Genomic DNA, 27,424 nt, shown 5'->3' on the forward strand with positions numbered 1-27,424 from the left:
CACACACACACACACACACACACACACACACACACACACACACACACAAAATATGGTAAAGAAAGACAGAATCGGCCCAGTGCTGTGGCCTGTAATCAGAGGCAGAGGAAGGCAGATTTCTGTGAGTTCGAGGACAGCCTGGTCTACAAAGCAAATCCAGAACAGCCAAGGCTACACAGAAACCCTGTCTAGAAAAACAAAAACAAACAAACAGACAAATAAACTTCAAATTGTATATTAAAAGCAGAGAAAGCAGACATCCTTGTGCTGTTCCTCATTTTAGAGAAAAAACACTTTTGGTTTTTCCCCTTTTAGTACAAAGCTGGCTACTAGTGTGTCACATGTGGTCTTTATTATGTTGAGGTATATTCCATTTATTTAAAGTTCTTCAAAGATTTTATCATGAAGGGATGTAGAACTTTGCTAAAGGCCTTTTCTGCATCTATTGAGATGACTGTGTTTATTTATTGTATTTGTATTGTATATTTGTATTTGTATCTGTATTTGTATTTGTATTTATTGTATCGTATCGTATCGTATCGTATCGTATCGTATCGTATCGTATCGTATCGTATCCTATCCTATCCTATCCTATTCTATTCTATTTCTGTATGTTGAATCAAGCTTGAATCCCTGAGATGAAAGCTGGGTCATGGCTCCTGGTCTTGCATTTAATTGGAAAAAAAAATTATTATGAGCTGGAAATGGTGGTATACACCTTTAATCCCAGCACTTAGGAAGCTGGGATTAAAATTCAATCTATGAGTCTGAGGGCAGCCTGGTCTGTATATGACTTCTGGTGTCAGGCTTGACAAGACTATACAGTGACACCCAGTTTTAAAAACCACAAAATAAACAAAAAAAAAAAAAAATGCAATTTTCTTGTATCTATGTTCATCAAAGAAATTTGTCTGTACTTTTCTCTTTTTTCTTTGTATTCTTATTCAGTTTGGGTACCAGGGTTATACTGTCTTTGAAAAGTAACTTTAGAAAATAATCTTGATACTATTAAAACTGAGGCTTCAAAGATTGCTTCATTTTGGAGGAGGCTCACAAGAGCACCTATCCCTTTGCCATATAAGTCTAGAGGAAGTCTCATTCACCTGTGGCATAGGAAAGGCCAGTAGACTTAAATGGCACAAGCTTCAGAAACAAACTACCTATCGATGCAAATGAAAACTGAAGATTTTGTTAGATATTATATGGAAAGAAATACTATGCAACAGGAACTGTGCTAAAGTGAGAACTCTAACTACCAATATCACTCTCACAAAGATTTTTTTTTTTTTTTGCTGTAAGCTAAACAGCTGTAGGAAATAAAAAAAAAATAAAAATGGACTCAAAGTTCTGTGTTCTACAAAGTTGTTATTACCAAACATCTATTTAGATTTACAGTTGGGCTAGTGACTATACAGAGATATAACCACCACTTTGGTAATATCAACTAGTGTTATCTATTCTGGTAAAAATTAAATAAACCAATACATATAAATCACTTTATTTCATTTCTCAAAACTTTCTTGCTTTTTTAAGTAATTAACTTTTAATTATTAAAATTAATTAAATTTTTGTGACAAAGACTCAAGCATCATATAGCTCAGGCTAGCCTTGAATTCCAAATCCTCCTGGCTTCACTTCCCAAGTATTGGAAATTACAGTTACAGGCATGTACCACTATGTCCAGCTTTACTACTTTTCTTGATAAAGCATGATAAAACACAATAAAAAAAAATCTGTTACATTCCTACTAGGTTTAACAAATGTGTGAATCAGTCAAACATCAATCTCTGATAACAGAAACATAAGCTCAAAAATTAAGATTTTTTTTTTCTCCAAGATGATGAGGAAACTAACCAGATTTTACTTTTGTGTCTTTAAAAACCAATCAACCAACCAATCGAGCAAGCAAGCAAGCAAGCAAACAACAGTCAGCCAGGTGCAGTGATATATAGCTTTACTTTCTTCCAACTACATAGGAGGCTGAGGCCGAAGAATCACTTAATCCCATGAGTTGCCAGGCTGGGGCAACATAGCTGGAGCTCATTTAAAATAAAATCAGGGCAAGTATGTAAAACAACAGACACTCAACAGAAGGGAAACTCACAAAATGAGCACTAAGACTGCACGAGTTCACTCACTCCCTAGAGAATATTTCTAGGAAATAACAGATGAAAAGGATACACAAGAGCCCAAAGCTCTCTGAATCAAGGGGACAGAATTTGGAGAGGCTGAGTCTGCTAGAAGTTTCAAGACAGAGTACCCGAAGGAGAGGACTACAGAAAGAACTATAGAAATCTGCAAAGCAGAGGGGTAGCTCCCCAGGTTTTAGCTGTGGACTAATTACTGAATGGGAATAAGAAAGCTGCCAGAGAAATCAAGCAGGTGACATACTCCTCCACATAACACATGGATGAACACATTACTTTCCCAGCAGTCTGATCTCAAAACCTTACAATGCACAGAAATCAGGCCAATTACTCAGAAAAATATTACCTTAAAAAAGGTAAATGAATTCTAATTTTTATTCAAGTCACACCAAAGATTAAAAGTAATCCTGAAAAGGATCCAATAGTTTAATAAGTACATCTTAGAATCTTAAGACTGCTTAAAGAAAACAAACAAACAAACAAAAAAAAAACTATAAACAATCAAAACCATCTCGTCACACATTGAATTAGTATTTTGCAACAAATAGAAAAAAAGGAAAGAACAACACAATAATATATTAAACAAACATGCAAACAAGTTTATCAGAAAACAATAGCAAATATCAAATTTTTATGTCTATCAATGAAAGATACTGCCTAAAATTGTATGTTCGAAAACTACGCAATTGAGGGGTGTTACTAATCCAAGCCATGTGTCAACACTAGACCCACATTAGGCTGTGTGTGCTATTCCACTCTTTACCTGTGCCAACCTCACAAATGAAGAGTAGCCTGAAGGTATAGTCAAGCCACTAGCATTGTCCAGTATCTAATCCTAATCCTGAGTGACCTGCAGATTTTGACCTCCAAAATAAAATTATGTCATTTAAATCTGAATATCCTGTAAGTAAAACTAACTTAACCTTTTGACTTCCAGTTGCTTTTTTCCTAATAGAAAGCTTGGCATATACATTGTAATCAATCTTCTTTTTATACCCAACTGGCTTCCACCCCCAACCAGCTTCCAAGATATCTTCTTGGTTCTTTCTGAGCAGTTACTCCCCAGTCTTTATTCTGCTCGTTTTTCATATCTCCCTGCCCCCTAAATGTCAGATTGCCCACTCAGTCCTGTGCCATGTCTTCATGTTCTATCAACAGAAACTCACAGATGGCTTCATTAATCACTAATATGTTCTCAGTTTCTAATTATATTACCTGTAACTCACATTTTGCTTCTCTGTCATTGACTATGTAATTAGCTATCCTGCAATTTTCCAGTCTGTTACTTAACTCCAGTTTTCTGGCTATTGAGTCCAAAAATCTTTAGCCATTCCTAACTTACCCTTTTCTCAAACCATACATTGACTCCATTAATAAGTGGAGAACCCTCTCAATTCCATCTTTAAAAAAACAGTCTGGGGCTAAGGAGATGGCTGAAACGGTGCTGACCACGTGAGCATAGGACCTGAGTTCAGATTCACAAAAACCCATGCAAAGGCCAGGTGTAGTTGCGTGCACTTATAACCCCAGGGCTAGAAAGGTGGAGGCAGAAAGATCTCTGGAACCCATTCATTAGCCAATCAGCTTAACTGGATCTGTATTTTGCTCTCTTATTTGCAGCTAAGTTTACATCTTAGCTGAATGTAGAGAATGTAGAGAATGGCTGAAGAAGACACCCAACATCCACCTCTGGCATTCACATGCAAGCATACATTCATGCATGAATACTTGCATACTTCTGTTTATGGATTCTCACAAACATGTAAGTACAATCACACCTAAGCTAGATTTATACACTGAGCCATTGTTGCAGTCCTCTTTTAACTACTTTTGAGAAAGTCTCGAATCACTTTTGAGACAGTCTCCCGTAGTCTAGGGTGCCCTGTATGCACATACAATAACTATGTATCCGGGTTGGCCTTGATCTCCTGACCCTCCTTGCTTCCAATTCTCAAGTGCTGAGATTCTGGGCTGGGGGCATCATGCCTGCCTCAGAGGAACTTTTTTTTTAACGTAATTTATTATAGATGAATACACAATTTGTTAATTACAGGTACAATTCCCCACAAGCTTTTACTGACATAGAAATGTGTATACACATTTAGAATCACATGAATGTAATAACTTTAAATTTATGATGAACAGTGCATTTAAAAATCAACACAGGACACACCTTTGTAAACTTCTGAACAAAATGGAGAGAAATGTTATGCTAACTTCAATTCATAGCTTCATACTTGAAAACTTCAGTGTATATTTAGCCAAGACTACAGAGACTGGGAGCCAAACATTGAGTTGGGTAATCCTGTAGAAAAGGGGGAGGAAGAACTGAAGGAACCAGAGGGATCAAGGACACCACAAGAAAAATCTACAAAATCAACTAACCTGGACCCACAGGGAATCACAGAGATTGAGCTGCCAATAAGAGAACATGCACGGGACAGAGCTAGGCCTCTGTAACAGTTGTGCAGCTAGGTAATTAGAGAAACTTTTATATCCATAAATTCTTGAGCTTTAAACAGTTCAGTGTTCACTCATCTCACTTTGCATAAAACAAATATACGTAAGGGCCTTAAAAACTCCACTTAATCTGGCAGGTCTCATTTCGCAGCATTCCCCATCTAGCTTATGCTACACAAGCATGGCTGAGCTCTACTGCACAGATCACACAGCCCCTATACCCCTATACCAATGGTTCTCAACCTGTGGGTTGCAACCCCTTTAGGGCCAACCACCCGTTTCACAGGAGTTGCATATCAGATATTTAATATGATTTATAACAGTTGTAAAATTACAGTTATAAAATAGCAATGTAATAAGTTTATAATTGAGGGTCACATCAACATGAGGATATATTTTTTTTCTATGTTTTTTGTTTTGTTTTGTTTTGTTTTTTAGGCAGGGTTTCTCTGTATAGCCCTGGCTGTCCTGAAACTTGCTTTGTAGACCAGGCTGACCTTGAACTCACAGAGATGCTCCTGCCTCTGTCTCCCAAGTGCTGGAATTAAAGGTGTGCACCACGACTGCCTGTCTACACTTCTTTCAATGCTTTTTTCAACGTCACCTATCATTGAGAAGAGCCAACTCTGATCCTTATATTTCTGCTCTATCCTGCTTTTATGTTACATATTTACTCATTAACTGTCTCCTTCTGCTGTATCTGAAGTTCTCTGAGGATAGTGACGTCATCATTTTGTGGTCACTGACTGGTCTTCTGCACCTAATGCTACGTCTAAAGATAGCATATATTTCATATACCCAGATAGCTGGGTATATGAAAAGTAAGCAGTTAAGAAAACATAAGAAAAGCTGTTTTCATCAGTTGAAACAAATCATTTGGCCTGCTTTTAGACTTAAGGGTGTGTGTGTGTGTGTGTGTGTGTGTGTGTGTGTGTGTGTGTGTATGTGTGTGTGATTTATTTTACTTTATTTATATAAATCTTTTGCCTGCATGCCTGCCTGATCCCCTGTAACTGGGGTTACAAACAATTGTGAGCTACTATCTGGATGTTGGGAATCAAACCAAGGTCTTCCACAAGAACAAGTGATCTTAACTGCTGAGCCATCTCTCTAGGCCCTATCCTCAGATGTTTCTGCTACATAAAATATGGATGTGGTAGTCACAGTCATAGAGTTAAGATGTCCACAAAACTATCTAAGTACCAATATGCTACCCTACTTTCTTCAGAAAGTTTGAGTGTAACAGAAACCTGTGAAACACTTTAACAGCTACTTATCAAGTTCTTCTCATTACTAAGGACCGAGAGACAGACTTAGCTATGAGACTAGAAGCCATTGCCAATAGCCAAATCAGTTCATTCCAGGCTTTCTTACCTCCACTGCAGTGTGCGACTGGAACAGGGACTGCAGGGGCTGCTGTGGGCTTGAGGGTTCAAGAAAAAGACAAGAGGAGAAGTAGACAGCACACAATCAGCACTAAATGGGACTTTAGCCAGGGAGAGGGCTGGAGCCGATGAGGGTGAGAACATGTGCTGATTTATGTCGGCTCCTCGGCAAAGAGTAGAGATTCTGACAAGGTATCATAGTGAAAACAAAACAAAACAAACAAACAAACAAACAAAAAACATGGTCAGTGTTAACTTCTCCACCAAAAAGAAGCATACTCAAAGTGAATTAGTTTAAGAGGCTTAAGAAAAGTGGTCAAAAACCATTCTCAAATATTCTACACCAGTACTAATGTTGGCAAATAGTACAGAGAATAAAATCTACCCCACGGAGAGTAGATATATATGTGTATGTACACACACACACACACACACACACCCCACTTTCAAAACTTCCTTAAGTTTAAAAATTGTAGCATCTATAGTGACTCCAGTATATTTGGATATTTGGTAAACACTCGCATTAATGCATCAAATAACAGCTTCTTTTTTTCTTTGAGACAGGATTTCTCTCTTTGTAGCCCTGGCTGTCATCAAAGTCAGAGCTCCTCTTGCCTCTGCCTCCCAGGTGCAGGCTTTGGGATTAAAGGCAAGCACCCCCACACTTGGCTTTTAACAGCTTTTAATGCATCATAACACACTATTTCTACTTAAAATTTTAGTTCCTCAGCTCCCTTTTCCCCTAAAACTAATATAGCTGTCTTGATATCTTAGGTGCTTTGGAAGACTATTATGATAGTAAGGTTGAAACAGGTGATACTGATTTCTAATTTGCTGTCAGTGGCATAAATGGAAAAGATGATGAAAATAAACTGACAGATTCAAAATACTTAATTTGCTATAGAATTACCATGGCTTTAAATACATATACTATTATCTAAGAATAGTATTTAGATTCCAAAGTTTAAAAAGTATCATAAGAACATATTTCAAAATGTCACATTCCTGTACTATTATTATAATTATTATTGTTTAGATACAATGACATCTACCTAAATATATTCTATTACACTATGTATACAGGTGCACACCCAGAGATACACACACAGACACACTCAATCTTTACCTTCCTTCTCATTATCCCTACAGCTGAATTCAATTTATTTCTTGGGTGGATCAACAGTTTAGAGATACAGTAAAATAATAAAGTGGAATGCAAATAATGACTCAAAATGATACATGTCTATAATCTCAGCACTTAGGAGGCTGATACCAAAAATGATGAGTTTAAAGCCAGTCTGGCCTCCATAGCAAGACTTTATCTCAAAAAGAGAAAAGTAAATTATAGTTATACCTAAAATTTTACAAATGCAACATACATATATAAGTTAGAATTTATTAGAACATATAATAAACTACTGTTTTTGTTAACCTGTAAAAAAAATTGCTTAATTTCAAACCTTTCTTCCTGAGACAGCATCTCACTAAATTGCACAACCTGGCCTCTAACTTGAGGTGTCCTTACTTCAGCCTCCCACAAAGCTAGACTTGGCAGTCTTAAATCTTATCATGTATTGTGAGGTTTATTCATTCTAATGATGTTAACAGGATTATATCATTTTCATATTGCTCCTAATTACTACTCTGCAAATTAATCATGCAATGGGTAGCCTAAAAGAGACAGGAATGAAAAGAAGAAAGGTGGCATGGCAGTGATAGCACACAGGCCTTTAATCCCAATACATGGAGGCAGACAAGGGTGGATCTCTGAGTATGAGGACAGCCTTGTCTACAGAGAGAGTTTCAGGATAGCCAGGGCTACACAGAAAAAATCTTGTCTTGAAGTTAAAAAAAAAAAAATTAATAAGGTACTTATTAGCTCTTTCATCTGGGCTATTTTTTTAAATTCATCTCTAAAACAGATACAGAGTCCCAATATAGTGGACCAGTATTCAAAGATCTAATTGTTGACCACTTATATTTCAAGTTTACAAATTCCACTTAAAAATTCATGCTCAGCTAAGTCATATTTACTTTAAATACTACTTCAGTTGATTATGCTTCCTTTTGCTTCTTTTTACTTTAACCTCTGGGTTGTTTTGTTTTTTTGTTTTCTTTTTTTTTTAAGTTTACCAATATGCTAATTATACTTCAAATGAGTAGTATTTTATAGGGACTAGCAAAATTAGTAATTCAGTCAACGAGAATGAGAAGACCTCGACCTACAGAGAGCCACAGTGAGAACGAACACCAAAGAAAAAAATGTGATTTCTCTGCTCTGAAATTTAAGGCACAGCTCAAAACACATCGAGGAGACATGGACACTAGGGTTCTTTCCTTGTTCATCATTTACTCAACAATTTTCTCAACACTTCTTTACTAAATAAACCTGAGTAAGTATGGATAAACCACCCTGAAAATAAAACCCTCCTCATTTCTTGGCTTTGAAATCTTCACATAATAGTTTCTGTTTTAGCCAAAAGAGAAGCAGAATTTAAGGCAAAGGAGCCAAATAGGATCTGGAAGGGAGGCCTGGGGTTAGGAGCTGACAGGCCAAGGGCCAAAATGTAACCTTCCACAGTCTAACTCAAAGGAGGAATGCTTTTTATTTCCCTTTTTTCCTTATATTCTCGAGACTTTTATATTTGTATTTTTGACAATAACTTCAAAAACTTGTTTTCAAGGCAAAGGAAAACTGTTTATTGTTAACCCAGCTTTCCCAAGCACCTAGAAACCCCTAAAATTATACCTAACTCAGTTTCCAGAACTGGAAACACCAAAGTCCCTATGAGAGACCACTCTTTTGACCTTGAATTCACAAAGTCAGCTTTGCCCCCTTCCTAACAGACATTTCCAAGGCAGAGTCTTCATCCAAGCAAATGAAGGAGCTACTTGGCATTAGTTCTTTTCTGGCATCTGCCAGTTTCAAGTCAGAGACCCCAGCCTCCTTACTGAATCCGCAGGCACGGTGCTCCCAGTCTCTCTCTCCTCCGTTTCATCATTCTCCTGACTACTCAAGATCTGCCCTCTCACACTGGAATTTCAGCAGATAATTCTCTCATATAAGGGACATTTCAGCCAGTGAGAACTTAGCACGGTTCCCAAAACTCAAGGGGGAACATTAAAATATTTTTCTCAAAAAAAAAAAAAGAAAAGAAAAGAAAGAAAAAGTAACCAGCATTGATAGTCAGATTCCCTCACAAAAAATAAGAGCCCAAGAGAGAGAGAAAAGTTCAGATCCTAAATGAATCAGCTGTCCTCTGATCTGCCTGACATCATTCACACTCAGCCTGTAGCAAATCAGAGACCCAGAGAGCACCTTGTTCCCTCATAGTCACAAGCACCCTCCCCCACAAATCAGCTGTACCCTCCCACCCTCAGACCTGGCAGCAGCAAAGGCTCTGGCAGAAATTATACATACCAACTTGAAAACTCACACTGTGTCAGAAATACTATTAACCCAGGAGCCATGGGCCAGGATACAAACAGCTGTTGCAGCAGGCAGGGGATTGGATGAGAGCCTCTTACAGATCCCAAATTGGTAAATTAATAAGCTAAGAATAAATAGGTATTTCTGCGACATTATTCATTCTCAAACCCAGGCCTAGTAGAATATAACAGGACATTAATTGAGACTCTAAATGTAGTTATTATTCAAATTCTAAAAACGACCAATTTAAATAATCTACATTCCTTAAAATTTTGACATAAATTTTATTCAATTTCCATTATCCTCTTATCACTTCAATAACCTCTGATAAAAAGAAAAAGCTAAGAAAGTAAGTTTAGAAAAGTCAGGCATGGAAACACTTGGACCTGGGAGGTAGAGGCAAAAGATCAAATTCAAGGTCATCTTTCCCTACACAGAAAATTAAGACCACCCTAAGATAACCCCTCGACATAATACGAACAACTGCAAGCCTGAAAACTAATGGAATTTGATCCAATAATTATCATAGAAACCATTTAGATGAAAGGCATTCTAAACTTTAATGTAGGCTACTTAAGTATGCTTTAAGTTTCCCATCTATAAAATGAAGATACTTAAGGTCACCAAAACAGATGAATAATATGTAAAAAAGAAACGTGCGCAGCACGGGGAAAGTACTATGGAAATGTTGGCTACTATTATTTATCTTTGTATTTTAAAGAAGGAGCTGCATCTAAGTAATAGGTAATCACCTGAGAAAACCAGCCAGACCTGTAAAAAGCTAAGCAGCCAAAGGAAACTATGAAGGAGCTAAAGAGTAAGAAGTCTCATCCTCACTGTAGAGCTCCAGCCAGCTGTCACAGACTCTTCATTCACGTCCACAGCAAAGTATGTCCAACTATTTTCCAGGTAAACATCAAAAGATTAATTTATATTCCACAACCAGTGCTTCCGCAACTGCAGGTTTAGTAAACTATCAAATCAAGTGAGGAGTGAGGAGGGCAGGACCAACCTTGTTTAAAAAGGGGAAAAGAAAATACAGTATGCCAGAATATTCACACAATAAGGGCAAACACTGCTTTATGAAATTACTTTGTCGCAACTGTTACTGAAGCACATAAAAATGTCTGTGTAAATGCGCGGTGAAGCGAAATATGAGCTCTATTTGTTAATAACAATCTAAAACATTTGAAAGCCACTGTTCTTTTTTTTTTTTTTAAGATTTTTATTTATTTATTATGTATACAGTGTTTTGCTTACATGTACTGCTCACCAGAAGAGGGCATAAGATCTCACCATGGGTGGTTGTGAGCCACCATGTGGTTGCTGGGAATTGAACTCAGGACCTTTGGTAGAACAGCCAGTGCTCTTAACCTCTGAGCTATCACTCCAGCCCCCACTGTTCTGTTTTAATCACCCAAGCAAATTTACTCTTGCCTAGTAGTTATAGGTACTTACTTTACCACCACATATTATCTCAATTTCCTGGCCTTCACAGCTTCTTGTTTCAAATTCTGTTCTCTCCAAGTCTTAAAGGTAACTGAATGCTCTCAGACATCTCAACAAGTACTGGGTCCCACTTAGGAAGCAGGATCAGTCACAAAAGCCACAGCCTCAGACTATCCCACTCCTAGGTTCACCTGACAATTGTGGCAGATCTTTATGTTTCTGTCCAATATTCTTCAGTCCTTTAATATATAAAGTAAGGTTAATAATCAAAAAACAATAACTACCTAAAACCAAAAAAGTAAGAGTTAAGTAAGTCATATTAGTAAACTGAAAATCAGGCTCTCAATTTTTATACTTAGTTACCCTGCATATAAATTTTATTAGCCCAAAGTAAACCTATCCAGCCAGATTGCTTTAGCGAAAGGCTCTCATTCTAGAATCAATGGTAGAAATTTCTGAGCTATACTTTTCAGTAACAATGCGAGACAATAATAGCAAAGCAATCTTTCTCTAGACTGCTTTGCAATACTAACTGCAGGAAAACTGACACAATATGGAGTTTCTTCAATAATACTGAAGATGGAAAATATTTTATTTTTAGCGATTTAAGTCTTATATCCTTTAACATCAAAAAGGATACTCTTACCTTCAGAATTTAACACATTTCCAGAGAGAGTACTTTCAGTTTATTGGCAATAGAGTCTATGTGCCAATATCCCTTTGTCAGCATTTGTCAGCACTGTGAAGTCTTAACACTTTATTGAACTAATAACAGGGCTTAATACTTGGTGCTACGGCAAATGAAACATCTAACTTTTTCTATTCATTCACAGAAATATTTGTGGGTTGTGTTATCACTCAGAGTCAGGAGGAAAGAACCTGTGAAATATACCATTCATGTTAGAGATATGGTAAACATTACAAACAAAAACTAAGCTCCTACATGGCCATCTACACCGGCAAAATGGAATGCTAGAATTCCACCGAAGAACTTATAGTTCAGAACCTAGGAATATGACTACATCTTTCTTCTCCTCTCCTTAAAGGCATGGAGGGAAAGCTGTCAGAATGTAACTAATAGGCTATGAAACTGGAAACTTCAGAAAGAACCCTGAGAATAATGACAACTTGAGCAGAAAAACTGAGGCTGACCAGGTGTGTTAACACATACCTGCAAGCCAAGAACTCGGAAAATGAGGGCAAAAGTATCAAGAGGTTAAGCTATTCTCTACTACAAAGACTTCAAAGCCATCCTAGGAAACATGAGGCCCTGCCTCAAACAAACAAATGAACAAACGAATGGATGAAGAAATAATGAAAAGAATCAAAATCAATGCCTGTGTTTTTCTACTGCAAAATAACGACCATAAACTTGGCCACTTAAAGCAGCACATATTTACCAGCTTATAGTTTCTATATCAGAAATTCAAATACAGCCTAGCTAGGTTTTCTATTTAGTGTCTCAAAAACCTGTAATCAAGATGTTATCTGAACTAATTTTTTTCAAAAGGAATCTTGATTTTTAAAAAAAAAAAAATCCAACTCTAAACTCAGATCATTAAAGACTCCTTTTCCTTGTGGTTTTAAAAAATACAACAGTAGCTATTTCCTGGCTATCAACTATATATTATCCTTACATAGCCTAGAAGAAGCTACTGTAAGTTTCTTTTTCCCTGGTGTATTAGTTACTTTTTCTCATACCAGATAAGAACAAATTAAGGAAGAAAAGGCTCACAGCTTCATTGTACAGTCCAGCATGGTAGAGAAGTCATGGCACAAAAGTGAAAAATAGTGTCATGTTGTGTCCACACTTAGAGAAAGAAGAATGCGAGCTAATGTTCCACCTACTTCCTCCTTTTTTTAAAAACTCAGTCTGGTAACCCCAGCCCATAGAATGTGCCACTCACATTTAGGGTAGGTGTTCCTAGATTAATCCATTCTAGAAACTCCCTCACAGGCATACCCACAAACTTGTTTCAGAGGCAATTCTACATCCTGTCAGTTTTACAATCTATATTAATTAACATACCTAGCCTTTTCCCAACATGGACAGCTGTTTCATTAAATCAGTACAAGCAGCCTATGATGAAGTCTACCACTGTACTATATATACTGTAATATAGTTAAAAGAATGGCATCCAATGTCCTAAAAGTGCTTTGCTGTATCTTACAAAAGTTCAGTATTTTCAGTGTTGAGCTCAGTTGTCGAAAATGCTCATTTATTAATGACACTGCTTTAGAATTTGTTATCAACTAATGGGTCAATATAGTGTTATAAAAATGTTGATGCCTCGTATTTATTCCAGACTCCCAGAATCACTTTTTTTTTTAATTTCATGTGTATGGGTGTTTTGCCCACATGTATGTCTGTACACTACATGCATTCAGTGTTCATGGAAGCCAAACAAAAGTATCAGATATTTTAGAACTGGACTTTCATCACGTAGGGCAGAGGTTCTCTGATGTTCCTGGTCCCACTTCTCCGCCTTGCTTCCCCACCTGTAATGGCGTGATCACCTACAATCACAACTAGTGGATCCAAAGGAGGGGGAGCAAGGCAGGAACCACCAGGGGACGGAGAACTCAGGTAGTGATCGTGCTGGGAAACTGACTTCTAAGGAGACAGCTTCAGTGAGATGGCTTTCTAATCGGGACAACAATGGCTACTGAAATATCTGGGGAGTGGGCAGAAGCTTTCAGGGTGAGTGTGCATCACCGGCTTTGTCCGAGGGGCTGGGCATCCCTTATCTGCATGAAAAGGAACTCCACATGCATGCTGGAATGACCTTATAAGAAGTTTAACCCATAATCTGTCCACCAGACTATGTGACCTCAAGGGTAGCAGAGGTGTGGTATGGCATGTGCACTGGGACATGGAGGCCCAGAGCGGGGAGAGAATGGTCCTACTCCTACTGGAATTTAGACACACTTCAACTTCACTCTTGCTCCAGGCTGGCTCCCACTATCGCATGGCTCCCTGGCCACACACTTCTCAAACTGTGTGTCTTGACTGCTTTGAGATCACATGTCAGATATCCTGCAAATCAGATATCTACATTCATTAACAGTAGCAACAGAAATAATCTTATGGTTGGGGAACACCACAATATGAGGAACTGTATTAAAGGGTTGCAGTAGTAGGAAGGCTGAGAACCACTGACTAATATAGAGGATAGGAATCAAACCCAAGTCGCCTAAAAGAACAGCCAGTGCTTTGAACCACTGAGACACCCCTCCAGCAATGACCTTAACTCTTCCTATATGATAATTCCTAGTTCCTTTTAGTACATATATTGTATCACAAGACTATCATGTCACATATTAGGTTTCTTTCCTCTGCTGTAACTGTTTCATAAATTTATCGTGTTTTATATATCAGCTACATCACTCACTACCTTCAGAAAGAACTATTCTGTAAACCATTGCTCAAATCTTGGGTTGGCATTATGCTTCTTTGTATGGATCCTGGCTGTCCTAGAACTTTCACTATAGAACAGGCCTGCCTCTGCCTCTTCAGTGCTGGGATTAAATACATATGCCACCATCACCAAGCTGTTTTGCCTTTATATAGTATTTAAAAACTGGATTTACCAGTTAATTGTATCCTCTTAATGGATTTTTATCAGAATGTTTACATTTGAAAATTATCTTTCAAAGTAAAATAATCATAATTATTTCACATCTTTGCTATCTATAGAGAGCCTTTTTCACAGTGATATCTGTTTCAAAGCTATACAATCAATTAGCAGCCAGAGTCTGTGTTTTCAGCAAAGAAAGCTTATCTCAGAGCTACATGGCAAAGGAGTCAGCAGGTATTTAAAACTATTGACACGTCAAAGAATAGACGCTTGGGCACAGGCTTCCTGTGGTATCACTAGGACAACTGGAGAACTTCCAGATCATTCCAGTGGACTGAGTCAGAATTTCCAAAACTCTTTGGTAGAGAAGAAGACTGCTAATGTCTGAACTAATAAAATGAAAATTAATATACAGCACTGAATAAGCTGAGAAGGAAAGACTATAGTTACTTGTTAGAAATATTCTCCTAATGTTTATTTTTTTAATATATCAAAGAAGCCCATTATCTTCCTCCTTTGGCTATTTATAACCCTTAAGCCTTTAGCCTCAACTCTTGTGTAATGAAACACTGATAAAGTACTTCTCATTCTCTTTGGCTCACCTCCAACCAGGATTGAGAAAGGCTCACTAAGTCTCCTCACTTTTCAAAGCAATATAGTTATCTGAATAGAGGTAATAAAAGTCTCTTCTTTGTTTTAACACTAGAATATAACTGTAAAAAACAGTTACACAACCAAGGGCTTGTCTCTAATGTCACATTTGAGAATGATATTCATTCAGTCAGCTTTAACAAGACACTTTTAAGAAACTACAGATAATTTTGTATGGCCAGTTCAAATAAAACCTTCCCAGAAAAACCAGCCTGGTACCTAGCTTATAGGGCCAAATCTTACAGAAAGTAAGAAAAGATCTTTTCCTAGAATGGCCAGGACTTATAAGATATGAGACCTTGAAAGGAGATAAATTCACCAGTCTCATGGAGGATTTCTTAGATGTAGCCTCCTGGCTTCAAATTACAAAGAACAGAAGATTTCAAATTTTCATGAATTTTGTTGTTGTTGTGTGTATTTTGTTTTTGTTTTTGTTTTTTGAGACAGAGTTTCTCTCTGTAGCTTCAGCTGTCCTGTCCTGGACTCACTCTGTAGACCAGGCTGGACTCGCTTTGTAGACCTGAATGCTGGGATTAAAGACACGCCTGGCTGAGATTTTTTTTTTTTTTGAAGTAAAAATTTTTAATTTATGTGTATATGCCTGATTGTCTATCTATGTACCATGTACATGCACATGGAAGCCAGAAGAGTGTCAGAGCCTCTGAAAGTGTAGTTACAGGTAGTGATGAGCCATCTGATTGTGGGCATTGGAACCATGAGTCTTCTGCTAGAGGAGCAAGTGCTCTTAATCACTAAGGCATCTCTTCAGCCAAACAATCTGAGATTTGTTAAGAGCTAAAACAAAATTTAAAGGGACTACAGTAAGTTAACATTCTTGCTAGTCTATGAGAGAGCTAAATTTACCAAGAATCAGCCTACGAGTATGTGTGCGCACATATGTAGAATCAAGAGTTTAGATTAAAGGAAAAAAGTGGGAAAAGAGCAGAGAAAAGGAGGAAAGAGCATTAAAAAAGAGGGGAGGAAAGGAAAGAATCAAATTAGATTACTAGGTATTTCCAAAGAAAGGCTGTGTTGTTGAAAAAAACATTCTTCTGTCTACATGATTCTAGTATTTTATTACATTTAAGCTATTTTTATAACTTATAAGCTACTCATAACTGATGGCAATACAAAATATTTTGTCTATATGCATGCAAATAAATTCTGAAAAGATACAATAACTTCCCTTTTCCATAGAAACGCCCACTTTTATAAACACTTGTACACTCATTTTAACCTTTTGTTGATCCATAGAAATCACACTTATTTAAGTTCTTTGAATTGTTATATCTGTCTGTCTCCATTTCTAATATGATAAAATAATTTAACTTGCCTTTTAAAACACTATTTTTGTGTATATTTTATTTATATTTGTTACTATGTTTCAAGATTTTTACAAAGTTGGGTTTTTCTATGGGAGAGGGGAAATAGCTGTGACTCTTTACAAAAGTGAGATTGTATTTCTCATGTTACAGACATAAAACATTGTACTTTAGAGTGTGTTAGCTTAATTTAAAACTTTGTTTTTAAAGATTTATATGGGAGCTAGAGAGATGCCTCAGTGTGTTAAGAACACAGGCTAAGATGGGGTCCCAGCACTAAGGGAAAGTGGACACAAGTACCCATCACTAGCCCAGAAGCCAAGGCCAGTTAATAACTGCTCACAAAGGAAAAAAACATTTTCTCCAACAGTTTCACTAGGTACATGGAGCCACAAACCACACTTAAGGGCAGGCCCACCCCCAGCAGCAGGTGGCCAACACAAAATGGATTAAATGGGATTTTTACAAGTTTTTTTGTTTTGCTTTTGTTTATTTTTTTGTTTGTTTTGTTTTGTTGTCTCTCAATGTTTTGTCTGGGGTTTTTTTCCCACCTTCCTTCCTTTTTCTTGCTTTCTCTTTCTCTTTTTCTTTCTTTCTTTACAGGTCTTTTGCCATGTTTAGGTAGTAAGGGAAAACATTGAAAACATACAGGTGGTAAAAATGTATTTAAACAAGGTGGCCATGTTCCAGGCCCAGCAAGCAAAAGAACTTGAAAATTTTTACCACATGGTTCTGGCTTTAGAGTCAAAGATTCAAGAAAGAGGTTATAGAATCTCCCTCCATGACTAAGAAAAGCTGAGGCCAGAGGTGTGACAGGGGTGTCTCTTCATGAAGGCAAAGAGAGGTCATTATGTGAAGCTGTGAAAGTAAAGTCTGGATTGCCTTGTAGACCTCACGATGTTGGAGAAGCCATAGTTGTGGGATACCTGCCAAGGAAAGCTTGCTCATGTGGTATGCCAGCAAACCTTTCTTAGTTAGGGTTTTTATTGCTGTGAAGAAACACCATGACTATGGCTATTCTTTTAAGAGAAAACATTTAATTGGGGCTGGCTTATATCTTCAGAGGTTTAGCCAATATTTATCATGGTGAGAAGCTTGGCAGCATGGTGGCAGGCATGATGCTGGAGAAGGAGCTAAGAATTATACATCTGGATCCACAGGCAGCAGGATGAGAGTGAGCCACTGGACTAGCTTCGGCTTCTGAAACCTTAAAGCCCACCCGTAAAAAAAAAATAAAAAAATAAAACTCCCTCCCTCAACGCCATACCTCCTAATAGTGCCATTCCCTATGATGGGGAATCTGATGGGGGCCAGTTTCATTTAAACCACCACACAACCCCATAGCAGGTCTTTGCTACTTTCTGGGTTCTTCTTTTTCCCACCCTTTATCCATCCCCCAACCTCTGGTTTCACCCCCCTGCCCCATAACTAGACAGGAGAGAAAGAAGTACAGAGCGGAGTGTGGCAGGATATTGATCACATTATGAACCCCAAAATTGTGAACTGGAAAAACCTGTTTCTTTTGGTATGGCTCATGTTTAATTCAAGAGCTTTTTGTTTATTGTAAACAAGTAGTTGTGGTGTGGCTCAGCACTAGCACACAACATTAACCCAAAAGCGTTCTCTAAGCAAGAGCTAAATAAAGCCTACAATAGGTCAAGAGGCAAAGCAAGCAATCAGTTGACAGGGAGTGAACATAAGTAAACCCAGGAAGGAGAGACTTGAGTTGAAGGGTATTTAAGACAGTATGGAAAAAAAAGGAAGAGCTTTTTCCTTCTGGGACATCAGCTGAGTAAGAAGGTCAGCTGGGTGCTTTCTCTGCCTCTCTGAGCTAATGGGCTTTCACCCCAGAATCTGGCTCCTGGGTCTTCATTAGTAAAATCAAAAGTTTGAGATTTTAGTTTAAAAACAACAGGGAAGAAGGAATAAGGGGGGCGGGGGGGGGAGAATCTAATTCTTTCTTCTTGTTTCTTCTTTGAGCATGATTAACTAACTAACTGACCAACCAACCAACCAACCACAATCAACCACCCTGAATGGCCAATAACCACCAACCCCACATATCGGAGCTCTGGCATTAATATACCCTCTGAAAAATTCCCAGAATTCCAAACATCATACATTCACAGACACTATCTGCAGCTTGGAAAACCAAACCTCTGCTACAGCATGAGGCAAATTATAGTCAGCTGCTTCGAACAGTCCAAAGCAGCCCACATCCCTGTGCTTGGGATTAAAACAAAAACATATTCTTATGATAGTTCTATTTTTAAAAAAAACCAAAATTCCAGAATTGTCACTACACAACCCAATTGAGAGAAGTGTGCTACTGTCACCAAAGCTGAAAGGAGTTGGAGATTTGATAATGCTTTGACATCATGCTTGGAGATACAGAGTTTGGAATTTAGCCAGCTGGTGATTTGGTATTGCTTCCATATGGTATTTCCTCACTATTCAACATTTCTTCTTTTTAAAATGGTAATGTATATTCTACGTCATTGTGTATGTTGGATGTATCTATTTTCTTGTTTTGATTACAGAGGGATTACAGTTACGAGATTGACGTAAGTCTCTGAAAACACTTTTGGACTTTTAAAGTGTTGAGACTGTTCTAGACTATGGGGACTTCTGAGGTTGGGCTGGTGGATTTCTGCACTATGATATGGCTAAAAGCCTATGGGGGCCAAGGAGTAGGAAGTGGTGGTTTGAACAAGAATGACTACCATAGGCTCATGGATTGGCATGCTTGGCCACCAAGAAATAGCACTATAAGAAGGTGTGGCCTTATTGGAGAAGGTGTGGCCTGGTGGGAGAACATGTTACTGGGAGTGGGCTTTGAGGTTTCAAATGCTCAAGACTCACGCTCTCTTTCTAATGCCTAAGGACCCAGACCATAGAACTTGTGGCTCCTTCTCCAGCACTGTGCCTGCCTGCATGTCACCCTGCTTCCCGCCATACTGAAAATGGACTAAACCCCTGAAACTGTAAGCCAGACTCAATTAATTTTTTTTCCTTTATAGATCATAGTCTTCATAGCGACAGAAACTAGTTATATCTTCTGATACTGTGTTTTTATGGCATTTCTGTGTGTGGGAATTGTGTCTGTTTGTGTGAGGGGTCTGTTTGTGCATTTCCTTTGGCACTTTTTTCCTCTTTGTTTTCTCCTGTTCTGATTTGTTTTTATTTCATTTCATATTTATTAATTTAAGATGCCTGTTTGTTTTCTAATAAGAGAAAGAAAAAATATGGGTTTCAGTGGGTGGGTAAGATCTGGGAAGAGTTGGGGAAGGGGAAGCCACGGTCAAAATATATTATTTGAAAAAACTTATTTTCAACTAAAAAAAAACCACTATTACTCTATCCGAGGACCCAGTTTAATTCTCAGCACTCACGTGGCAGTTCACAACCATACATAACTCCAGTTCCAGGTAATCTCACACCCTCTGCTAGTACCAGGAACACAAATGCTGCACAGACAGGCATGTAGGCAAAAACTCCCATACACAGAATATTTTCATTTGATTAAAAAAATTATTATTTTTATAAAAGTATCTGTATGTAGGGGCTAGAGATGGCTCAGTGGTTAAGAGCACTGTCTGACAGCTCTTCCAAAGGACCCAGGTTCAATTTCCAGCACCTACCTGGCAGTTCACAACTGCCTGTAGCCCCAATTCTAAGGGATCTGACACTTTCACACTAATGTTCATAAAATTAAATAAATTTTAGAAAGTATCCGCATGTGTGTATATCTATCATATGCATGCCTGTAGCTGATAAAAGACCCAAAAATGATGCTGAATCCTTTCGAACTGGATTGACAGGTATCTAAGAGCTGCCATCTAGGTTTTGGGATCCAAACCAAGATCCTATATAATTACAATAAATACTTTTGATGCTGAACTATCTTTCCAGCACCTTCATTTAAAGCCTAATCATGTAAGAAAGGAAAAAGATCCACCCCTCCACCTTTCAGCATATCTATTTTTAAAAGGCTGGGAAAGCAAATGGTATCAGAAAGACAGTCCTTACCAGAAGCCCACTCTGATGGCACTTTTAAATCTTGTACTTCTAGCCTCCAAAACTATGATCTAATTTTGTTGCATGAGCCAACCAGCCTACAGTATTTTGTTATTGCAGGCCAATCAGATTAGTACAGTATAATTCCTTTTTGACATTTGACTTAAGAACAATGAGGGATGAGTTCGAGGACAACTTGGTCTATATAGTGAGTTCCAGGCATGCTATAGAGACCCTACCTTAAAGGATGGAGAGACCAGCTTAGTCTACAAAGCAAGTTCAGGACAGCCGATCTGCACAGAGAAACCCTGTCTCAAACAACAACAGCAACAAAAAAGGAGTCATGAAAGATAAATTCCAGAAAACCTAACTTAGTCTGAGTTGTCTAGGGTCTAAGTGTGATGAGGTCAGAGAAGTCTTTCACAATACAATAAAACATGAAGCTGATATTTGAAAAATATAAAAACTACCCAGTAACATAGCAGAAAGAGAGGGCTCAGGAGATGGTTCAGTGAGTACACTGCCCACCACGCAAGCACGGAGACCCTGAATCTAGACTGACAGTTCCAACATGAAAGCAGGACACAGCAGTGTCATTATGGGAAAGAAGCACACAGAGACACAAAGACAAAACACTTCTCTAACAAACTCTTGAGGACAATAATACAATCCTTCGAAAACTTTCCATATGAGAATATAAGGATACAAAGCAATAAGCAAATTATAAACCACTCATTTCATCGACAACAGTTTCTCTACACTTTTTACAAACTCTTGAGTACTAATTCAATTTAATCAAAGTATATGTGTAGCTGGTGTTTGCTACTTTGTGGGTTCCCTTTTCTTCCGCCCTTCTTCACCCCTTTTCTCTTCCCTTTTAACACCCTAACACTAGGTAGGAGTGAAAAAAGGAAAGAGGAAAGGGGGACATTATCTTTAGACAACTTCCTGCTGATCAGGGGCATCGAGCTCCTTGGGGCAAGTCTGATCTTTGCAGTCAGGACATCTAATTTCTTCTTCTTGTTTCTTCTTTGTGCATGACTTCTTAACAAACTGCAACCAATATCATACAACCACCACTAGCAACCCACACTGCCTCACAAAGCCCTAGCATTTATAGGCCCTCTGAAAAGTTCCCAGAATTCCAAATGTCCCACAACTGCAGAAACTCTGTAGCTGCCAAAATCATGCCTCTGGTAGAGTGTGAAGCAAATCACAGTCAGCTGCTGTGAAGCAGTTTCATACCCCCACAACTGGGATTAAAACGAAAAGATATTCCCATTAAGACTTCTGTGTTTTTTTAAAGAAACCAAAATTACAAAATTTTCACTATGTGTGTGTGTTAGGGTTCTTACTTTTCTGGCTTGCTTACTGAAAATGCTAAGCAGTACTTTTGCCTCTGATGACATATTGCCTAAAAAGACTTGTCCAGTTCTAGGTAAAAAAGGTTCCATGCAGCTTCAATTGTCTGAGGAGATGACCAGGAACAGAGATCTGGTAGACATTCACTTCAATTCACATAAGGCAATTAAAGTGCTGAAATTACAGTTCCCGTTTAAAGCTATAGAGATCCTGTTAACAGCCAAAGCCTAGATTAGTGTCTTTTATGATCTAAATATGGCTTATTCTCTAAAAAACAATGCTGAAATGTGATTTCCAAGGTAACATTAAGGAAGAAGTGGAAGGACATTCTGAAAAGATTCAGTGGCTAAGAAGAATCAATGCCTTTATCCTTGCACTGGATTTAGTTGCTTCAAAAGAAGCAAGGCTGTCACCCCACTTAACCTTTTCTGCGTGTGACTCTCAGTCCTGTTTCTTCCTACCTTGAAGTGAAGCAGCATAAGGTCCACACCAGTAACTGAGCAGATGTTGCCACATATTTTTTTTTTAACTTTCTAGGCTCTGAATTAAAAACCAAATCAAAATCCTATACTTTATAAAATCAGCCAATATCAGATATTGCTGCAAGAAAAGAAAACTCTTTAGGACAGTATCTATATTTTCTCTTCTTTCAAAAAAAAAAAAATGTAGTATTTCCGAAGTTACGGATTAAAAAAAATACTCTGGGCTGGTAAACTGCTCACTGTGTAAACATAAGGGTGTGACTTTGATCTTTAAAATTTACAAAAAAGAAGCCAGGTGTGATGGCCTGCCCATGTAAACCTAACAAGTGGAAAAAGTAGATTTCAGGTTCCCTGGCCAATAGTCTTGTCTAATCGGTGATGTCCAAGCCCATCAGAAAAATCTCAAAAATCTGAATGACACCCAAAGTTGACTGCTGGCCTTCAATATGCATAGGTAACTCATGAACACACACACACATCTACTCATACAAATATACACAGTACAAGAATACTTCCCATACAGGTGTTCATACTGACACACTCATATTCTTGGTAGGGAGGAACTAAAGAACTTTGGGCTTAGCCAACCCTGTAAGTCTTTCAAAAAAGTATCTAATTCAAAGATCTAACCCGATAATCTCAGTTACTTTCCAGCATACAGCAGATTATCAGTGAACATTTACTGGATGCTCAGTTGTTTAAAAGGCAGTTACTATGTCAAAAACAAAACAACAAACAAACAAAAACAGGGGCATGGTGGCACACACCTTTGATCCTAGCACTTGGGAGGCAGAGGCAGGTGGATCTCTGAGTTTAAGGCCAGCCTGGTCTACAGAAGGAGTTCTACGACGACCAGAGCTACACAGTAAAACTCTGCCTCAAAAAAACAAAAAAAAGGGGGAGGGGGGGAAAAGGGGAAAAAGACTATTTCTGATCATTATTAACATTTTCAGACTTGGAGTAGGCTTAACTTCCTTTACTGATGATTAAAATATTTTTTGTTTGTTTTAAAGATAGTTTCTCCATAAAAGCAAAATTAGCCTAAAAATCATGAGGCATCCTAAGCTTTAGTTTCTTGAATGCTGAAAATCGTGTTCAACTAGGACTAACTTTGGTTAATACTATAATTACTTCAGAACTTGTATGACCAAAATATTCCTCCAGGACCAAATTTAAAAATATATATCTTATTTTCTTCCCTTCCTAAAACTGGAAGCACATATTACTAGAAGCTACCTGCCTTTGGCTTTAGTTTCACTCAATCTCCTTTAATTTTTTTTTTTTTAATTTCTGTTTGTGTGAGTGCATAGATGCCTTATCATGCTTGTGGAGATCACAAGACAGCTTTAGGGAGCTAATTCTTCCACTATACAAGTCCTAGAGATCATGTTCAAGTCATCAAGCTTGGAGGTAAGTGCCTTTACCCACTGAGCCATCTTGCCAAACTCAGTTTTGTTCAATATTAAGAAACAGAAAATCTCAGAGAGCTTCCAAATAGGAAAAAATAAAGGGGTGGGTGGGTGGAAGACATAGTAGAAAATGACCAATTACAAATATATGGTAAATACAATGCGAAAAAACCACCAACTCCATTATGCACATCCACTTAGGACATCACTCCAACTGAGTCCGAGGTAAGACTCCTTGAACATTCAGGACACTTATGACACTAGAAATGAAACCTACTATAAAACTAAATTAAGGGAAACAGAGGGGCTAGACAGATAGTCAGTGGTTAAGAGCACTGGCTGATTTCCAGAGGACCCAGGTTCAGTTCCCAGCTCCCACACCTATAATTTCCGGAGGCTCTGACATCCTCTTCTGGCCTCCCTAGGCACTTAATAAACATGGTCCATGTACATATATGCAGGCAAAACACATACATAAAGTCTTTTTTAAAAGAATACATTTTAGAACAAAACCATAATTAGCAAAGCAATGTTACATACATTTAAGTAATCCTAATAGCTTTTATAGAAAGGAAAAGCAGGTGTCATGATCTTCATTTCAAAGATTAGGGAACTAAGACAAAATGAAGTGATGTGTCTAAGTTTACAAGGTCTATCCTGTGATACAGTCAAGTCTGAATCCCAGTTGTGACTCATAGCAAAAGTTCCTTTATATTAAACTCTAATGAGCTTTTGTAAAAACAGTTTAAAAAAAAAAAAACTCAGGGGAAAAAAAAACTCAGGGAACAATTTAATCACTAGGCTATTAATACAAAGCAAAATGTCCAAATAATAGTGACAGAATTACCTGTTTAACACATTTTTAAAAATATGTGTGAAGCATACTGGGGACTGGGAAACCAGCAGATGAGGGACAGCAGGGTAAGCAGGGACAGGCCTCGCATGTTCATGTCAACCACAGATGGCAAAGAGAAGCCCTTGAAACAGCCCAAGAAGGTGGACTAAAATGACAAGGCTTTCAAGTAGAGACAAAAGGAGGAGCAGAACAAATCAGAGGAGTCTTGGCAGACTGTCCCTGAGGAATATATACAGTTTACCCTTGTTCATCCAAATGCTGATTTCTCTACCCCACTAACTGGTTTCAATCTGGATGTTTATTCTAAGCATCTCCTGTCTCAAATTCGTGTAAACATGCCACTATTTGTTCTCTGTGTTGCCAATAAAAGCCAACCAGTCAATGCTGAGCAGTGCAGAGAATGGGGTGAGACCCCCTGGTCCAGTGAGGGGAGAAGAAAGGAGAGGAAGTGCAGGATGGATCCAAGAGCAGAGGATCACGAAATGAACCAGGGGAAATGAACCAGACCTAGGATATGATTAAAAAGCAAGTATAAAGTGGAAAATCTGAATGGGGGGCAGCTATACTAGCTTGGAGGTTTAAGATGGAGTAATTATCGTGCAGCATTGTGCTCTAGGCTAATTAAATAAATCCCAGTCTCTCTGTGGGGTTATTTGGGTATATAGCTGGTTAGGGAGTAACCACTGCCTTATTAAATATAAATCACTATTAAATAAGAATAATCTTTCAACAGAGGAGCTAAAAGCCAAAGCCATTCAGAAAGTACCCAAGGCCACAAACGGAATTAAGAAATCTGGCAAAAAAATAAGTTGTTCCTAGTGATGGCGACATCTTCCATTCCTATTTAAACATCTGGATTCTCTGTCATAACATCATTTTCCACCTACAGGTAGAATGATGTGTTGTCATGGAGTGTGTTGTATATTTTAATAAACTTGTTGTTTAAAAAAAAAAAAATCACAGAATGGCTATTGTCTACAGTTCTCATTCAGCTACTCCTACCTGAGGTGTGAATTCAAAACAAATCCAAATGCAATCCTGTCAGAGCCTACTGTTTCATCTTTGTTGTACTCCAGAAAAATAAGGACTAGCTAGCTGAGCATGTATAGTAGTAGTCCACCACTTCTCTATCACCTTGAATTAAACCAATTCATTTGAAAAGTGGGGAGAAAAGGTATATAATATATGTAAATATTTTTAATAGAGATTTAAGGGATAGCAAATGACTGATAGGCAAAGGCATTTTCCATCAACCCTGACAACCTGAGTTCAAGCCTCAGAACCCACATGATGAAGAAAATGGGCTACTGCCAATTGTCTTCTGATCTGCATATATGAAGTGACACAAGCATATCCATCCACACATATACTAAATAAATCTTTGTAGTATACTTAATAAACAATGACATTGTATCCACTTCATATACAATAGCTCATGTTTTCATAAATAAAGTTTCTAAGTCATTGTTTTATCACAGTTCTATTTAATAGTTCCCAAAACTGTGTGTATGTGTACATGTATGTGTATGTGTTTTCATGGATGTGGGTGTGCATACATGTTTGTGTGTGAACACATATATCACAACACATGTGGAGGTCAGTAAACAACCTCCAGTGTTTTGACAGAATGTCTTCATGGTTCACCACTATAAATGCTCAGCTAGCTAGTCCTTATTTTTCTAGGAATTCTCTTGCCCTCGCCTCCCATCTCCCCACAATGACACTGGTAACAAGCTCAGCTTTAGGTGGTTTGGGAGATTTGACTCAGGTCCCCATGCTTTGTGCAGCAAGCACTGTCCACTGAGACATATCCTCAGCCTCATGTTTTTCAAATTTTGATCCTTAGTCAACCATAGTAGATACTGAAACGAGAGTTAGTTTGGTAAAAGTGTATCAAATAACAATTGATAGGCTTTAACATGGAAATTCTAGTTCAGTAAATCCACATTCTACCATTTCTTCCTCTACACTGCAAGAGATGAAACCTCATGCATGAGCTTCGTCCAAGCTAAGCATGCACTCTCCTACCACTGAGTCACTTCTCCAATACCAGATTATGGTTTTAACAAACATTCCAAAGATTCTAATTAGCCAAATCAACAACGAATCCCCAAGAATTCTTTGAAAAAAAGGTAGCCAAACAAGACATTCTTTAAAATTTCTTTTCTGTTTTTTTTTTTTTTTTTTTTTTGGGAGGTTTATTTATTATTTATACAGTATTCTACCCAGAAGAGGGCACCAGATCTCACCATAGATGGTTGTGAGCCATCATGTGATTGCTGGGAATTGAAGTCAGAACCTTTGGAAGAACAGTCAGTGCTCTTAAGCTCGGAGCCATCTCTCCAGCCTTTAAAACTTCTTAAAATTAAAATCCAAGGACATAAGGTACTTTCCAATCTCCACTAACCCTAAATCCAGAATGAAATAGAGGAGAGAGACCTGTTTCAGTCTACTATCTAAAGTGGCTACCCCTGCTCCAACTTGTAAGAAGAATCGTTCTCTTTACAGTAGCCATGTTGTGTAAAACAGACGCAAAAAAAATTCAGATTTAGTACCCCAACATTCTTAGCTTAATAAATCTACTAAAACTAAATCCCCAAAAGAATATAATTGTGATAAGTATGTAAATGATAGTACTTCTACCACTAGGCAAAATTTGGATCAGAGAAAGGAACTTGAGGCAAGGAGGTTACTAAAGAAAAGTTTGTGACCTAATGAGAAACATAAGCAGAAAAGATTTTTTTTAATGGATATGAATGTTTTGCCTATACACATGCCTGCATAACATGCATGTGCCTGTGAGTGCCTGCTGTCCATGGAAGTCAGAGAAAGGTATCCGACCCCTTGGAACTAGTGTTACAGGTGGCTGTGAGCCA

The 27,424-nt window shown here is 38.0% G+C and overlaps 1 protein-coding gene and 1 pseudogene across 6 annotated transcripts in view; one reads left to right on the forward strand and one right to left on the reverse strand.

Annotated features, from left to right (window-relative positions):
- Mast2 (microtubule associated serine/threonine kinase 2) overlaps positions 1–27,424 on the reverse strand; it is a 161,096-nt gene that overhangs the window by 62,430 nt on the left and 71,242 nt on the right. The window lies entirely within an intron of this gene.
- LOC129685086 (translation machinery-associated protein 7-like) lies at positions 24,641–25,367 on the forward strand (annotated as a pseudogene).

This window comes from Psammomys obesus, unplaced genomic scaffold, assembly GCF_907164565.1.
Source record: "Psammomys obesus unplaced genomic scaffold, mPsaObe1.curated_primary_1811, whole genome shotgun sequence".
Taxonomy (NCBI): domain Eukaryota; kingdom Metazoa; phylum Chordata; class Mammalia; order Rodentia; family Muridae; genus Psammomys; species Psammomys obesus.